Source organism: Nycticebus coucang, chromosome 17, assembly GCF_027406575.1.
Source record: "Nycticebus coucang isolate mNycCou1 chromosome 17, mNycCou1.pri, whole genome shotgun sequence".
In the NCBI taxonomy this organism is placed as follows: domain Eukaryota; kingdom Metazoa; phylum Chordata; class Mammalia; order Primates; family Lorisidae; genus Nycticebus; species Nycticebus coucang.
This window is the reverse complement of record NC_069796.1, coordinates 73,210,032-73,226,604: the sequence shown is the minus strand read 5'-3', so window position 1 is coordinate 73,226,604 and position 16,573 is coordinate 73,210,032. Positions and strand designations below refer to the sequence as shown.

Genomic DNA, 16,573 nt, shown 5'->3' with positions numbered 1-16,573 from the left:
TTTCTCACCTGGGACATGGGGCTCACAAAGCAGTACCCACTCCTGTAGAGATGCTTGGAGCAGCTAATGAGATAGTAAGTGGAACGGTAGCTATCATTTAGGAAACACTCAACAAATGTTAGCTGTTGATATGAATTCTCAGGACCTTCTTGAAAAGGAGGTATATTATCTGCATTTTAGAAATGAGGAAAGTGATTCTCAGGGACCAAAATAAAAACTGGCTTGGATCACACAACCAAAGTAGAGAGCCAGAATTTATACTCTTCCTTCCAAAAGGCAAGACTGCGCTGCATTAACGGGAGCCCTCCCTAACGTTCATGAGCATTTGGGGAGGTAAATTCCTAGCTGTATGACTTTAAGAAAATTACATAACATGTCAGACCCTGTTTTCCTCACTTATGCCAAGTGGATAATAATACTCAGGCATAACATTACAGTGGGTTGTTAAGCGAGATAACGTACAGGAAATAGTAAATAGCCATTTCTTTTCAGCCTCCTTTCTTCTTATTTAAACAGAACAAACTAGAATGGAATGGGTAGATTTCTTACCTGAAAATATACTCTCTAACAGTAAATGATTCCTTTTTGGCTTATTTGGTGCTACAGATCATCTGCATTCCCAGTCAGTCTCCTTGTGATGATTGAGCTCCAGCAGCTGATGATTCACCATTTTCTTATCCAAACACCTTTTGCCTCCCTGGAAGGATGTAGGTCATGTGTGGTCGTAGGTGGTGCAGTGCAGTGCAGTGATTGATGCTGAAGAGGGACCCTGAATGTTGTTGGAACCCCAGCCTGACCCTGCCATCATCTACCATGTGTGTGACCTTCTTAATCACGGAATGTTGTTGGGATCCCATTTCTCATTATATTAATAAAATCTCAGTAACGTGTCCTCTGATGTTTCACATGATTATTATGAAAGAATGAGGATCAAATAAAATCAAAACAAGTAACATTCTCTGCAAACCCAGAAATTTTGATCAATGTCAGTCCTGGGCTTACCATTCCTCCTCTTAAGAACTTTGGACAGTCCCCACTTCTGTAGTTGTGTCATGGTCAAGCCTGGCTCCAGGTGAAGGTGAAACCTCAAGGCCAGGACATTTGGAGATCCATAAGAACTTAGGCCAGTGTTATCTGGCGACCCCGTTCAAGTTCCAAGGACAGTGTATAGAGGAAGCTGTGAGGGGCTGCTGTGAAATGGAGGTGGTAGAGTTACAACCACCAGGAAGAAGAGGCAGGGAAGTGAGAAATATAGTTGAGAAGTGAGAAAAACAGCCCACAAGTGCTTGTTAGTAAGAAGGCACCATGGAGAGTGGGACTTGGCATCTACATGCCATGATGTGTATCCAAGCTCCAAGACCTCAACAATTCATATTTCTTCTTTGGACTTACATTTCTTTCTCTGGGAAACTGGACTCCTCACCCTTGGTCTGCTTACCAAAAGATCCCGTGTAATGATCAGGTGAGATTATGCATGTGAAAGAGTCTTGCAAACTGTGTAATAGCAGATAAACTGTACAGCAAGGAGTCAGCATATGAATTTTTGTTTTCTTTTCTTTTTCTTTTTTTTTTTTTGCAATTTCTGGCTGGAACTGGGTTTGAACCTGCCACCTCCGGCATATGGGGCCGGCGCCCTACTCCTTTGAGCCACAGGTGCCACCCAGCATATGAATTTTTGTTTTCCATGTGAACAAAAAGGTTTCTGGTTTTGTGCTTGCTTTGGTAGGAGATATAGTAAAATTGGAACGATACAGAGAAGATTAGCATGGCCCCTGCACAAGGATGACATGCAAATTTGTGAAGCATTCCCTATTAAAAAAAAAAAAAAAAGGTTTCTGGTTTTTCTTCTCTGCCTCATTCTGCACTCTCTCCTGGCCTTTCCATCACTTCTACCCCCAACTCAGAGACAGCACACACTCCCTCTAGCTAAGTTTGCTTTGAGTGGGTGGCCTAGGGCGAGTTGACTGTTGACATCAGAGGGCCCTGGAGGCTGCTGTTCTCAAACCATTAAATGCTCAGCCTGGGACCATCAGGGGTGAAAAAAAGAGAGGATGGCTGGGCATAATGACAGCTTCATTCCCAAGCTACAGGGCATGGCTTTTTGCCCAGAGGCAGTCAAAATATTTGACAACTTTGTAGAACCAGAGGATTGGCCAATGCCACACTGGAACCACAGCAGGTGCCCAGAGCTCCTGCAGTATCAGGCATGCTCCTTTGGTTGCAGGGTGGTGGAGTCTTGGTCGTGGGGGAATGGACCAAGCACATGGGTGTGGCACTTATGAAGCTGGGACCGAGGGATATTAACCAACTAGTTTGAAGTTTTTTCAACATTTTCACTTCATAACCATTTCAATACTGCCTTAGCTGAGACTATCAGATGAGTATCAGACTTGCTCTTCCCCAAGTATAACAAACATGAACCTTACCTCCAAGGAGTCGGGCAAAGTGCCTGGAGCTGCCTCCCCCTGCTCCTCTTTTACTTTTCCTCTCTCCCCATTCTTCAGCCCTTCCTCCTCCTCCACCATTCCCCCTACTGCTTTCTCTTCCTCACTACTTTTAACACAGTATGTAAGAAAAAGGGTATGAAAAAAATGGATATATTCCTGCACACTCAAAGCCCTGTTCAGACATGGGCCCAATCCCATCCCATCCAAGTCATTAGACTGAAATAATTTAATTATCTCTTTAGCCTTTAAAAAAAAACAAAAAAACTCTGTTTATAATTCAGCCGCAGGGTTAAGTAAACAATTGATTCAAACAGGAACACAGCCCCTCCATTCCTCCCCCAGCCTCCTTCTTAGGGCAAGACTTGGAGGTCTTCTTTCTAGAGACAGATTTGTGGCTGCCAAAAATCTGGATAATGGGGGACCCAAAGAAATGATTAATTTGGCCCTTTGTCAACACCAGGATGCCATAAAGAACATTCATGGCAAAAATTCAAATACATTTACTTGAAAAAACAAAGTTGAGTGTAAAACTTTTTGTAACACGAGTAGGGCTGCTTGTTTTTTCAACAGGAGAGCAGCTGATTTGCAATCTAGACGGCTGTGTAGACAAGGTCCAGAGAAAGTGGATCCTGGGCCAGTTCATCTGATTGTCTGCTCTACCGCTCCTGGGGCTTTGTGAACTTAGGTGAGTAACTTAATGTCCTTGTTCTTCAGTTTTCTCATATATAACATGGGAAGAGGAAATAGCCCCCCCCCCCCCAGAATTGCTGTGAGAATTACAAGCAATCATACAATACAGTCCTTACACATGTAGTAACTATTCAACACAAGGTGGTTGCTTTATACTGTGGTGGGAACAATGCTGTGTTCATCAAAACCATAGTGTGGTTTATTTTATCCCCCTCTTGGGCACACAACTAGACTTTAATACCCAACTTTTTACAGTTTGGTCTAGACATTTGACTAAGTTCTGCCAATGAAATATGAATGGAGGCCAAGGTGGTTGAAAAAGGGGTTCTTTCTCTATGTCCTTTGTGGAGCTCCAGAAACTTAGGCAACTATGTGCAAAGGGGCTGGCTCCCTGAGTGTCTGTGTGGAGCAGAGCCCCTCCCTCCACCTCTGTTCTGTTTTTAACTGTGACCCAAGCAAGATGTAAATGTTTGGTGCATTTTCAAATGAGATTTGGGAGCTTGTCTACGATAACTGTTGGTGTGCCCTGACTAATACGAAGTGAGTCTTTTTGCTTAAAAGTCATGCAGGAAGTGATTAGGGCTTTGTTCTGCCTTCTTGTTTCTGAGGAATAGACATGGGTTTAAGAAAACGCAGGGTTTGATCTAACAGGCATTGGCTGTGATTCTGGTAGAATCAGATGACTTCAGTTTGAATCTTGGCTCTGTTACTTTCCAGTTTTGTAACCATGGTCACTTTTCTTAACCTCTCAATATGTTTCTTTATATTAAAAATTAGGATAATATAAAATTTAAAATTCACAAGCTCTTGGTCCAGAAATCAAACTTTCAGGAATCCATCATATAGAAGTACTCCCACATGTGTCTAACAGTGTATGTACAAGACACTTGTTGCAGTTTTATGTGTAATAACCTAAAGTTAGGTTCATTAAGGAGTGGAAAACTGAATAATTCATGGGTTAGCCATGCTTTAGAATACCTAAAATCTTTTAAAAAGAAATTAGATAGCACCGTATAAGGGGAATTGTAAACAAAATATTATTAACTGCAAAAGCAAAAAGCATTACAAAAACAGTATAATTTCATTTATGTTCTTTAAACAGCTATACATGTATAAATATAGAAGTCTGTTAATAGGAAGAAAAAGTTCCAGTAGGATGTAGACACCCATGGTATCCCTACAAAGATGTAGTATACTGGTAAGTACTTTTGAGATGTTAACAGTAGGTACTTTCCAGACCTGATCAAGTTAGGTAAGATAATATATATGTATATATTTTTTCACAATGGAACTCATATGATAAAAGACAAAGTGGGAAAATGATAAGAAAAATGTTTGGCATTGGTGATAATTTGGAGCACCTGGTTTTCCTTGAGAAAAACAATTTATTTTTTGCACTGTTTAATTCTTCTTGGAGATTCAAACCTACAGTGGTTAGAATTTTTAGTGATTTATTTGATAGCTTACAGATGCTTCTCAGGTGAGTGTCTGGTTCTCTTCTGTCTTCTCTCATTCCACTCTTGTTACCCTTTCCTTAGAAGGCTTTTCCTATGTGGTATGAGCTAAATTTCTGTTGCTGTTGCTGTTGCAGTCTTGACTTCCCCAGTGTATTTCCCTCCAAGTACTTTCTTCGAAAGGGGCAACAATTTACCCCCTCACAGCATCACCTTGAAGGTTCTTCCAACCTGGACTGAGTCCTCTGGTCACTTTATTCACATATTGCTGAGGCCAATATGACTATGACAGGAAAGCAATAGAGGGCTGACGGTCCTTGAGAGATTTGAAATTCAGAGGCTGAGTTTACATACTAATTCTCCATTTTCTTATAGATCCAGTGTGTTGGGAATGCACACAGACACAAAAGGAATAGCTTGCTCTGTTCCAGGGTGTCTGGGGCCTCATCTGGGAGACGTATAGTCTGTGAGCTGGAGCCTTTGGAGTCATCTGAAGGCTTATTCACTCACTTGTCTGGTTGTTGGCTGGAGACCTCAGTTGCTCTCCAGGTGGGCCTCCAAATGGTCTCTCCACCTGGGCTTAATAGCACTTTCTCACAGCATTGGTGACTGGGTTCCAAACATAAGCATCTTGAGAGACACAATCTTTTATAAATTAGCCTAAGAAGCCTTCACTGCATTGTGGTCATCACATCAGTCACAAGGTCTTGCCCAGTTTCAAGGTGAGGAGAAATAGATCACACCTCTTGAGTGGGAGTGACAGGGTTCTGGAAGAGTATGTAGGACCAGAAATATTGCGGTAGCCATTTTTGGAATTATGATCTCCTGTAGTTTATATAAGATATGAAGTTCTTAGGATGAGAGAGATCATTACACACTTGCAACTTCTGGATTGACTTCTAATTGAAGTAGTCTGGAATTTCTTCAGTTGATGGTTTGAGTTTATGAGCTGTGCTGAGAGCTGAGTGTGGCCCCAGCATTTAGGATTTCTCCCAGTTGTTTTTCTCTGGCAGAAAAGTGAAGACCTACAGCAGAGAATCTTTTCACATGTTCCTCACCATATTCCAGGCTGCAGATCTTCCAAAAAAAATTCTTCCCTTAAAAGTTAAGGGATTCAACTGTGCACATCTGTCTTTGGATGAACAAACATTTGATATTCCACCTCCCAGTGTTTGGTTCCCAGGTCCTACCAATTAATGGCAACTACCCACATCCTTCTTCAGGACTTCTTGAAGGGGAAGAGACTGGGGACCTGAATAAATACTTCAAATTAGAAGAGCAGTCTTCGTTCTTGCAGAAGAGCTGCTGGTAAGGAATGCCCATCTCTGCCATTTACAAGTTCTGGCTAGAAACATTCCATGTAAAGATTTTAACCTGGTGACAATGATTAAAAAAAAAAAAAATCTCTAATTTTCTCTGCCATAAGAGTAAAGGGTTGTGTTCTAGGTGCCAGATGATGTATTTTTTTGTCTTCGGTACTCAAGCTTCTAAACACTGGGAACTAAAATTAATTTAGGAGTTAAATTAGATACTTCACTCTTTTCTTATTCTTAAATCAGCTTCCTTTGGTTTCACTTCATCTGCAATTGTGATTGTAGTGGTGCCAATTTTTGGGAGTATTTTGGGATGGGAGGAGGTTTTCCCCTTCTTGGGGTTTTATATAAATTTGTAAGTATAGTCTAGTCTGTTCAGGCTGTTATTAACAGAATCTCATAGGCTGGGTAGCTTAAACAACAAACATTTCTTTTTCACAGTTCTGAAGACTGGGAAGTCCATGATCAAGGTGCTAGTGTTTCATGAGGGTCTCTTCTTGGTTTGCAGAGAGCTGTCTTCTCACTGTATCTTATAGCTGGGAGCAGAGACAGAAGCACCAAGCTCTTTCAGGTATGTCTCTTCTTTTTATTTATTTATTTTATTGTTGGGGATTCATTGAGGGTACAATAAGCCAGGTTACACTGATTGCATTGTTAGGTAAAGTCCCTCTTGCAATCACATCTTGCCCCCAGAAGGTGTGGCACACACCAAGGCCCCACCCCTCTCCTTCCTTCCCTTTCTCTGCTTTTCCTCCCCCACCCCGCCATGACCTTAATTGTCATTAATTGTCCTCATATCAAAATAGAGTACATAGGATTCATGCTTCTCCATTCTTGTGATGCTTTACTAAGAATAAAGATACTTCCCCTATTCAGGAAAGATCTAATCTCATGAACTAATCACTTCCCCAAAGTCCTACCTCCCAACATCATCCTTTGGATGGGATTTCATCCAAATCAAATCTTTTTTTAGGATTTCAACATACAAATATTGGGGGGGTATATTCAATCCATAACTTACAAGCTCAGATAATTAGGTTCGCAAACTCATCCTAGAAAAGTGCCATATACCTTATTGCTGAATATCACTATGGTCACCTTTGAGGTACTCACCTTGGGAAGCTTTGCACCAACACTCACACCTAGTCCTCCCTTCAAAGCAATTTTGTAACTCTTTTTCTGGAATGGCCATCAGAGCTGTCATTGTATCAGGTCTGATGATTAAATTCACAAACCCATTTTAGAAAAAAGTGCTGTATACCTCACTGCTGCGTATCACTGTGGTCAGTAGGTGGCTAAGGGGAGTAATTTGAAGGTAAAATGAGATCATGTGAATGGTCTTAATACAAGAGGACTGATGTCTTTGTAAGAAGAGGAGATTAAGCCACACAGAAAGATGAAAGACCATGTGAAGAAAAATGAGAAGTGGTCCATTCACAAAAATGAGAAGTTGTCCGTTCACATTCCTTGGAATGGAATCAGCCTCGCCAATGCTTTGATGTGGGACTTCTAGCCTCCAAAGATTTGAGGAAATGAATTGCTGTCTTTTAAGCCATTCAGTTTGTGACATTTATTGTGCTTTACAAAATATACTTACAAATTTATATAAGATAAAATGATACAAGATATGCTTCAAATATTTTTTTACAAATGGCCTGTTCTCCCTCAATTCCTCCTTCCAGACTGTGTTGCAGCATGAAAGATAAATATGGTTAAGCAATAGACTACTGACCAGTCTTCCTACCTTAACTGAATAAGAGCAACTATAGGCCAGTTGGGTACATTGTGCAAAAATTAACCATTTAAATAGAAAAACTTTCGGAGGAGAGCAAGATGGCAGCTGAGTAACAGCTTCCTTGCATCTGGGCACCGTGAGTCTGGGGAGAGAGGACTCCAGGCATCTCTGGCTGGTGGGATCTGCCTATCATCACACCTGTGAGGATACAGGGAGTCAGCAAGAGACTTCTGGACCCCAAGCGGAGGACTAAAACAGTGGAAAACAGGCAAGTGGTCACGTGTGTTCAATCAGTCTAAACCCGCTCGCAACTGTAAGTTTAGTGGCACTGAGACTGCAAACCAGAAAGGCCTTACCTGTGAACTGTTTTGATGTCTTTGGACTTGGCACTCAGTTGAACTGCCTTGGGGAGAGCCTGAGCGGGAGTGCGGAGAACTTTGGCCATTTTCTAGGGCCCCAGTCTGAGTCGCGGAGCCAGACAGAGCTAATAGTGTTTGGCTGTGGGTCACAGGGAGCCATTGTGAGTGATCTGCTCCGGCAAGCTCCGCCCTCAAGGTTGCAGAGCTAGAATTGGGTGGGAGCTGGTAACCCAGCAACTGAGTAGCCTAAGGGTAGGGTCTGAGCCGCCTTGCAGCCCAAACCCTCAGGGGCAGAGTGAGACCAGTTTTGGCACACTGGGTAAGTGGATAGCCACTTCAGCAGTGATTCCAGCGACAAGCACTTTCCTGGGAAAGCTTCTGCTCAGCAAGTTTATAAGTTCGAAGTGCCTTTAAAGTGGGCTGAAGAGAGATTTAGGTGTCTACCTGCTGGGGTTTGAGAAATCAGCAGCCTAAAGTCATATCAGAACTGTGATTAACATCTCATACCCCAGAAGACCATGTGTTGCCCAGACAATATTCAACAACATATACATACTGATTTGTTTTTGGTTGTGTTTTTTTTTTTTTTTTTTTTTGGTTTGGCTGTTTTTTCGTTGATGTTGATGTTGTTTTGTTTTTTAATTTCAACCTTTTCCATACAATTTTTTCTTTCTCAATTTTTCTAGTTTAATTATAATTTCCCAATGCTGCCTTTTTCAATAACTAGAACTTCATTTTTGCTAGTGTTTCTACTGCTATTATTTGCTTTTTCACCCAATTTTGTCCCACAAAGTTTTCTGTTTGCTTGTTTTGGTTTGATTTATAGCATTTTTGTCTTTCCTCTCTACTTGGTGGAGGTGGGGTACTGTGTCTGATCAGGTTAGCAAAGAGCTGCTGACCTCAAGGGAACCACCCAACTGTGCACCCCCAGAAGGTGGGTTTTTTTTTAAGCTTGTGTCAAAGTACCCCACTGTACACGTATATTGCTCTGTCTCCCCCTTTCTGTGCCTCTCTTCTTTTTGTCAATATTCCTTTTACCCACCCCCTCTCCTTTCTCTATTTTTTTTTTCTTTTCACTCGGTCATCCTTTCTTTCATCCCTTTCTTGCTCTTCAACCTTCTCATCCTTCTGGTCCTGTACCAAAAGGAGTCATCAAACCCTTAGTCCACAGCCATGAGAACTTAAAGAGCAAGAGGAAGTGAAAGGAAAATTAGGGCAAGGAAACAGATAAAAGAAATCACTCATGAGGAAGAATCAGCAGAAAACTCCAGGCAACATAAAGAACCAATCCAGAACAACCCCGCCAAGGGACCACGAGGCAGCTACTGCAGAGGAATCCACCTATAAAGAAATGTTAGGAATGACAGAAAGGGAATTTAGAATACACATGATGAAAACAATGAAAGAAACTGCTAATAAAGTGGAAAATAACCAAAAGGAAATCAAAAAAAAAAAAAAATCAACTAAGAGATGAACGATATGAAGAATATAGAAAGGATATAGCAGAGCTGAAGGAACTGAAACAGTCAATTAGGGAACTTAAAGATGCAATGGAAAGTATCAGCAACAGGTTAGACCACGCAGAAGAAAGAATTTCAGAGGTAGAAGACAAAGTTCTTGAGATAACTCAGATAGTAAACGAGGCAGAAAAGAAGAGAGAGAAAGCAGAACGTTCACTGTCAGAATTATGGGACTTTATGAAGCCTTCCAAAATACAAGTTATAGGAATTCCAGAAGGGGAAGAAGAATGCCCCAGAGGAATGGAAGCCATACTAGAGAATATTATAAAAGAAAATTTCCCAAATATCACCAAAGATTTTGACACACTGCTTTCAGAGGGCTATCGGACCCCGGGTCGCCTCAACTCTAACCGAGCTTCTCCAAGACACATTGTGATGAACCTGTCCAAAGTCAAGACAAAAGAAAAGATTCTGCAAGCTGCCAGGAGTAAGCACCAGTTGACCTACAGGGGCAAATCCACCAGAGTGACCGCAGACTTCTCTAATGAAACTTTCCAAGAAAGAAGACAATGGTCATCTACCTTTAATCTACTTAAACAGAACAATTTCCAGCCCAGACTTCTCTACCTTGCTAAGCTAAGCTTAAAAATTGACGAAGAAATCAAATCATTTAAAGATATACAAACATTGAGGAAATTCGTCACAACAAGACCAGCTCTACAGGAAATACTTCAACCTGACCACCACAATGGATCAGCAGCAAAGTAAGAACTCAGAAATTAAAGGACAGAACCTAATCTCCACACTGATGCAAAAGATAAAACTAAGCAATGGACTCTCACAAAATAAGATGAATAGAATACTGCCACACTAATCAATTATCTTAATAAATGTTAATGTCTTGAATTCCGCACTGAAGAGACATAGATTGGCTGACTGGATTAAAAAACACAAGCCATCCATCCGCTGTCTGCAAGAAACACACCTGGCTTCAAAAGACAAATTAAAGCTCCGAGTCAAGGGTTGGAAGACAATTTTTCAGACAAATGGAATGCAGAAGAAAAGAGGAGTTGCAATCTTATTTTCAGATTCATGTGGATTTAAAGCAACTAAAGTCAAAAAAGACAAAGATGGTCACTTTATATTGGTCAAGGGAAAAATACAACAAGAAGACATTTCAATTCTAAATATCTATGCACCCAATTTAAATGCTCCCAGATTCTTGAAACAGACCTTACTCAGTCTGAGCAATATGATATCTGATAATACCATCATAACAGGGGACTTTAACACTCGTCTTACAGAGCTGGACAGATCCTCTAAACAGAAATTAAACAAAGATATAAGAGATTTAAATGAGACCCTAGAACAACTGTGCTTAATAGACGCATATAGGGGGAGGCGCCTGTGGCTCAGTTGGTAGGGCGTCGGCCCCATATACCGAGGGTGGCGGGTTCAAACCCGGCCCCGGCCAAACTGCAACCAAAACATAGCCGGGCGTTGTGGCGGGCGCCTGTAGTCCCAGCTACTCAGGAGGCTGAGGCAAGAGAATCGCTTAAGCCCAGGAGTTGGAGGTTGCTGTGAGCTGGGTGAGGCCACGGCACTCTACCGAGGGCCATAAAGTGAGACTCTGTCTCTACAAAAAAAAAAAAAAAAAATAGACGCATATAGACTCCATCCCAAAGATAAAGAATATACATTCTTCTCATCACCCATGGAACATTCTCCAAAATTGATCATATCCTGGGACACAAAACAAATATCAACAGAATCAAAATAATTGAAATTTTACCTTGTATCTTCTCAGACCATAAGGCACTAAAGGTGGAACTCAACTAAAACAAAAACGCTTGACCCCACACAAAGGCATGGAAATTAAACAATCTTCTGTTGAATAACAGATGGGTGCAGGAAGAAGTAAAACAGGAAATCATTAACTTCCTTGAGCATAACAACAATGAAGATACAAGCTACCAAAACCTGTGGGATACTGCAAAAGCAGTTTTGAGAGGAAAATTCATCGCTTTAGATGCCTACATTCAAAAAACAGAAAGAGAGTGCATCAACAACCTCACAAGCCATCTTATGGAATTGATAAAGAAGAACAATCTCAGCCTAAAGTCAGTAGAAGAAAAGAAATATCCAAAATCAAATCAGAGATCAATGAAATTGAAAACGAAAGAATCATTCAGAAAATTAATGAAACAAGGATTTGGTTTTTTGAAAAAATAAATAAAATAGATAAACCATTGGCCAGACTAACGAGAAATAGAAAAGTAAAATCTCTAGTAACCTCCATCAGAAATGATAAAGGGGAAATAACAACCGATCCCACAGAGATACAAGAGATCATCTCTGAATACTACCAGAAACTGTATGCCCAGAAATTTGACAATGTGAAGGAAATGGATCAATATTTGGAATCACACCCTCTCCCTAGACTCAGCCAGGAAGAAATAGAGCTCCTGAACAGAGCAATTTCAAGCACTGAGATCAAAGAAACAATAAAAAATCTTCCAACCAAAAAATGCCCTGGTCCAGATGGCTTCACTCCAGAATTCTATCAAACCTTCAAGGAAGAGCTTATTCCTGTACTGCAGAAATTATTCCAAAAAATTGAGGAAGAAGGAATCTTCCCCAACACATTCTATGAAGCAAACATCACCCTGATACCAAAACCAAGAAAAGACCCAAACAAAAAGGGGAATTTCAGACCATTCGCACTCATGAATATAGATGCAAAAATTCTCAACAAAATCCTAGCCAATAGATTACAGCTTATCATCAAAAAAGTCATTCATCATGATCAAGTAGGCTTCATCCCAGGGATGCAAGGCTGGTTTAACATATGCAAGTCCATAAATGTTATCCACCATATTAACAGAGGCAAAAATAAAGATCACATGATCCTCTCAATAGATGCAGAAAAATCATTTGATAAAATCCAGCATCCTTTTCTAATTAGAACACTGAAGAGTATAGGCATAGGTGGCACATTTCTAAAACTGATTGAGGCTATCTATGACAAACCCACAGCTAATATTTTACTGAATGGAGTAAAACTGAAAGCTTTTCCTCTTAGAACTGGAACCAGACAAGGTTGTCCTCTGTCACCTTTACTATTCAACATAGTGCTGGAAGTTCTAGCCAATACAATTAGTCAAGACAAGGAAATAAAGGGAATCCAAATGGGAGCAGAGGAGGTCAAACTCTCCCTCTTTGCTGACGACATGATCTTATACTTAGAGAACCCCAAAGACTCAACCACAAGACTCCTAGAAGTCATCAAAAAATACAGTAATGTTTCAGGATATAAAATCAATGTCCACAAGTCAGTAGCCTTTGTATACACCAATAACAGTCAAGATGAGAAGCTAATTAAGGACACAACTCCCTTCACCATAGTTTCAAAGAAAATGAAATACTTAGGAATATACCTAACGAAGGAGGTGAAGGACCTCTATAAAAAAAATTATGAAATCCTCTGAAAGGAAATAGCAGAGGATATTAACAGATGGAAGAACATACCATGCTCATGGATGGGAAGAATCAACATTGTTAAAATGTCTATACTTCCCAAAGCAATCTACCTATTCAATGCCATTCCTAACAAAATACCAACATCGTACTTCAAGATTTGGAGAAAATGATTCTGCGTTTTGTATGGAACCGGAAAAAAACCTGTATAGTTAAGGCAGTTCTTAGTAATAAAAAACAAAGCTGGGGGCATCAGCATACCAGATTTTAGTCTGTACTACAAAGCCATAGTGGTCAAGACAGCATGGTACTGGCACAAAAACAGAGACATAGACACTTAGAATCAAATTGAAAACCAAGAAATGAAACTATCATCTTACAACCACCTAATCTTCGATAAACCAAACAAGAACATACCTTGGGGGAAAGACTCCCTATTCAATAAATGGTGTTGGGAGAACTGGATGTCTACATGTAAAAGACTGAAACTGGACCCACACCTTTCCCCACTCACAAAAATTGATTCAAGATGGATAAAGGACTTAAATTTAAGGCAGGAAACAATAAAAATCCTCAAAGAAAGCATAGGAAAAACACTGGAAGATATTGACCTGGGGAAAGACTTCATGAAGAAGACTGCCATGACAATTGCAACAACAACAAAAATAAACAAATGGGACTTCATTAAACTGAAAAGCTTCTGTACAGCTAAGGAGACAATAACCAAAGCAAAGAGACAACCTACACAATGGGAAAGGATATTTGCATATTTTCAATCAGACAAAAGCTTGATAACTAGGATCTATAGAGAACTCAAATTAATCCACATGAAAAAAGCCAACAATCCGATTTATCAATGGGCAAGAGACATGAATAGAACCTTCTCTAAAGATGACAGACGAATGGCTAACAAACACATGAAAAAATGTTCATCATCTCTATATATTAGAGAAATGCAAATCAAAACAACCCTAAGATATCATCTAACCCCAGTGAGAATGGCCCACATCACAAAATCTCAAAACTGCAGATGTTGGCGTGAATGTGGAGATAAGGGAAGACTTTTACACTGCTGGTGGGACTGCAAACTAGTACAACCTTTCTGGAAGGAAGTCTGGAGAAACCTCAAAGCACTCAACCTAGACCTCCCATTTGATCCTGCAATCCCATTACTGGGCATCTACCCAGAAGGAAAAAAATCCTTTTATCATAAGGACACTTGTACTAGACTGTTTATTGCAGCTCAATTTACAATCGCCAAAATGTGGAAACAGCCTAAATGCCCACCAACCCAGTAATGGATTAACAAGCTGTGGTATATGTACACCATGGAATACTATGCATCTATTAAAAAAAATGGAGACTTTACATCCTTCGTATTAACCTGGATGAGAGTGGAAGACATTAGTCTTAGTAAAGCATCACAAGAATGGAGAAGCATGAATCGTATGTACTCAATTTTGATATGAGGACAATTAATGACAATTAAGGTTATGGCGGGGGGAAGCAGAAAGAGGGACGGAGGGAGGAGGGTAGGGCCTTGGTGTGTATCACACTTTCTGGGGACAAGACATGATTGCAAGAGGGACTTTTCCTAACAATTGCAATCAGTGTAACCTGGCTTATTGTACCCTCAATTAATCCTCAACAATAAAAAAAGAAAAAATAAATAAATAGAAAAACTTTCCTCCATGTTATCAGAGGAACAGTTCCTACAAAAAAACAGAGCTTGATTCTTTCCTTCAAAGTGCGTTCCCCCAACAAGTTCCAAAGATGAAAAAGCATGTTGTTTTTAGCATCTTTATGAAGTCATGAATTTTTAATGTATTTGGGGTAATTTAATTCCTTGGTATGATATTCATATTGATGTACAAATGTCACTCTTTCATCTGTGGAAGCCTTGTTTAGTTGATTCTTGACATTCTGTCATGACCCTCAGTTTTTGATGGTGTCCTTGCTGTCAGAGTGACAAACCAGGCTGGGGTCATCTTACACATTTTCTGCCTTGTATGTTTCTTTTGTGTTTGTTCTGAAGATTTCCAGGTAACCCAGAAGTGCAGCTCCACTGGGGTACAAATTTCAAGAGAGATGGCAAACTCTTTGGGATATTGCCTATGTTAATCCACTAAGGAGCAGGAAGGGGGATACAATGAGGAAATGAACCTTGATGATGCATAGGAGTGTGTTTGTTGACTGGGTTACAAAAAGAAAGTGGGAGATACACATCGAGGAGCAACCCTCATTTCAGGGATCCCACATTCCTGTTCCCTATCTGGTTTAACTTTCACAGACCCTTAACCCAATGTTCTCTAGGTGCTTTTGACCAGAGCATGACATTTGTGTAACAGCAATTCATGATTGTAATGGAGTCATCTCAGGGCAAAGCTGTCTCTGAAGAGTAAAGTGTAGCCTTTGCGCCCTAGGGCACAATTTCATTTTGGAGATGCCTTCCTGGTTATTCAGATAACCATTTCCAGACCATCCCCAAAGTCTTGGGTTATGAACGTCTGGTAGCAATTTTCCTGCACTAAAGGACTGCTAATTATCCTACACACTGCACTTAATTCATGCCTTGTTGGCTGAGTTGAGTGTGTGCCTACTTATTGGTATTACTGTGTATCCCCAATCCCTTTTCTCACCACTCTCTATCTCCTCACCTTCTATCTCCAGCACCACAATACAGACATTAGATCCAATTGAAGAGAAATCTCTGAGCACCAGTGAGTCTCTGTGGATCAGGAGATATACCTTTGGTTCTCTGCAACAGGACACCTAAGGATGAAAAAATGAAGTCTTCAGGAAAAAATTGTCATCTCAGCATCATGGTGAGCTAAAAAGTGTTACAATCAAAAGGGTGACAAGCCTAGGACCTAGTGCCAGTTCTTCTGCATATCATGTCTTTAATTGTACCATTTAACTTAGTTTCTCAGTCTCCAGTTTAGGTGCTTTTTTCTTTTCACCTCTAAAATGGAATAATAGTTGTTTTTTTTTTTCCCTGCACATCTTGCATGCTAAAAAGGGATAATGTAACATTATGGGATTAATAAACTGTGAAGGACTATTAAGTATCCAAGATGACAATTTAGGTTTTATGATATATTACTATATCTTCATGGTAAATGGTAAGGAGAAACTCATGCATGTGAATATCAATCTCTTATTTCTAAAGAGTTTTTTCATGTTTACCCTAGTTTACCCTAGTTCAATGATGAAGTTGATTAGACAACTGGAATTATCCCTGTTTGTGTTCTCCAAAAAGATATGCTGAAGTCCTTAAACCCTAGTATCTCAGAACGAGACCTTGTTTGGATATAGGGTTGTTGCAGATGTAATTAGTCAAAAGGAGTTCATACTGAAGTAGGGTGAAGCCTTCATCCAATCCTTAATGTGACCAGTGTCCTTTTAAGAAAAGAGGATATTTTCTTTATCCAGCATTCTGTTGACAAACACTAGATTGATTGCCTAACTTTGCTGTTGTGCATAATGCTGTGATAAACATAAGAATACAGGTGTCTTTCGATATAAAGATTTGTTTTTCTTTGGGCAGATACTCCATAGTGAGATTATTGGATTGAATAGTAGTTCTTGAGAAACTGCCATACTGTTTTTCATAAAGGTTGTATTAATTTATATTCCTA

The 16,573-nt window shown here is 40.1% G+C and overlaps 1 non-coding gene across 1 annotated transcript; it reads left to right on the top strand.

The window, feature by feature from the left end:
- Nucleotides 1–1,714: 1,714 nt before the first annotated feature.
- Nucleotides 1,715–1,817, top strand: LOC128569353 (U6 spliceosomal RNA). The gene has a single exon (XR_008375316.1). It is a non-coding gene; the product is annotated as a U6 spliceosomal RNA (small nuclear RNA).
- Nucleotides 1,818–16,573: the final 14,756 nt, after the last annotated feature.